The following is a 2222-nucleotide window of genomic DNA, read 5'->3' as shown; positions in this document are numbered from 1 at the left end:
ATACCGCCGTCCTTCCCGGCATCGCTTACTGGACGGTTCGAGCTCCCACTCTAGCCGCCCGCAACTCCGGAAGCCCCCTTATAGTCGCCTCTTACGACAGGCGACCGTAGCCTTATTCTAGGTCCGGAACTACAGGGACATTTGTAACAAACTCTTCATAGAACAGGGGTACTATCTGAAGTCGATCATGCGTTGCTACTCGTGAAGACTAAAATGGTTCATATATAAGTCAGCCAACATACCAACACTTACTGATACAAGAACAAGATAAGAATAGGTTCATGCTAGAAATATGGTGGTACCTCCCCGGTCATACCATACCGATCCTACCACCTTTTAACTTACACGATAAGGCTTTAGGCTAGTCCAAGTGACATCTTTACGATAATTCGCTAAAAAAAATTGAGAAAATAATAAAAAGTCGGAAATGTAATTTTTCCTGATAATGATTTTCTTTACGGCCAAATCAAATAAATTACCAACAATAATAAGTACATACTTTAATGATTGTAGATTAATTATAATAGTACCTATTAAGTAGGATTAATGAACTTTTTTGAGTACTAAAAACATATTAATTGCTATGAATGACACTTTTACCACGGCCGTGGTATTTAAATGAAAATGCATTAATGAGGACGCTTCACATTGAAATTTAATCCGATTAATAAATTTGCATTAACAAACGACAATATCCTTGATTGCTATTTATATTGACGATAAAAAAGATAACATATAGGTGCCAGTCACTATAGGTGCGGTTACACAAAGCGACTTTTGGCAGCGATTCAGCGCGTTTCGAAAGTGTCTCTGTATCGCTAACGCGCGACTGATTCGCGCGTGACAATTTATAAGTAGAGTTCCTTATAAAGCTTTGTAAAATGTTTTACCAAATTATCAGATGGTACTGTTATTGATGATAGTCATTAAACATTTTGTATTTATGAAATATAGATGGGACCAGTTTAGCGATAACTTGTAGCTTTCTATTGATCAAAATGATTGTATCAATTAAAACTAGATGGCACTAGTTTAGCAATCACTTACAATTTTTATCACTGCTTTGATCGAAATAAAATAATCCTACTCGACACTAGATGGCTCTAGGGTTAGATCCTTACAGTACTCGGAACGAAGTTCCGGTTTAAAATCAGCACTTTATAACTTATGTAATTATGTAATAATGTTTAAAAAATGTCTTATTTAATTATATGTATCAGCAAATATACAGTACTATTTATAATAATATTTACATTATTATTAAGAAAGTTTAATAATTATTTACCTCAAGTGATTTTTATGTATTTATGATTTATCATTATTTACTATATATGAGACATGATTTAAAATGTTAAAAAATATAATATTTAAAGTAATTTTAGTTTAGAGGTTGAGAAAGAAAAATAAATAAAAATAGAAATTAAAATGTGCAATGAGTATAGTTCATGGGTTGATTTGCATCAAATCTACGATTGGTCAAAGGGGTTCTCGTCACTGATTGGATAATGGTAATTCATAAATAAAATCTTTTATGCTATTAAAATACAAATAAAATTAATAACAATATGTATAAGAACAATCTAAATATGTTTTAAAACAATTAATGTATTAAGAATCTTAGCTGTGATACTGGACTCTCAGACAATTTAAATATAACTTATGCTTGATGCTGATTGGCTACACACAATTGATGTGTGTGTAAAATTCAGAGGATATAAAAAGGAAGGAAAATAAAGGGAAGCCACTTTTTGGACTTCCGCCGCACTTACGTAAGTTAATTACTTCTTAATATAATTTTATTTTCATTGTGTTTGTGATCAATTGTTGTGTACTGACTATTAGGTATGTAATAATTAATATTTGTTATATTCCTCAGTAATTCAATTGTTTGTGATTATTTATTGTGTAGTTGCTATTTTTTTAAGCTAATTATTTAGTATTACTTATACTACTTTTTTGGATTACGTTTTAGTAAGAATACTGGTCATTATTTCTAATTACCTTCCATTACTCTGTCATTGTAAATGTATAATAATATAATATTAAGATATTATGTCCTGTTTAAGTCTAAAGTTCTCTTTTTCGTAACAAATGCAAAGGTGTTATGTAACCTTAAAAATAAACAATAAGTTTATGAAGGTATTATTGTTTTTTTTTAAAACATCCCTTACACGATTAATAAAACTACATAGACTCCGTACTAATATAACTATATTTCTAAA

The sequence above is a fragment of the Epargyreus clarus genome, unplaced genomic scaffold (assembly GCF_041222505.1).
Source record: "Epargyreus clarus isolate Ecla_fem2 unplaced genomic scaffold, WU_Ecla_fem_2.2 ptg000003l, whole genome shotgun sequence".
In the NCBI taxonomy this organism is placed as follows: Eukaryota; Metazoa; Arthropoda; class Insecta; order Lepidoptera; family Hesperiidae; genus Epargyreus; species Epargyreus clarus.
This window is presented reverse-complemented; position numbering follows the sequence as displayed.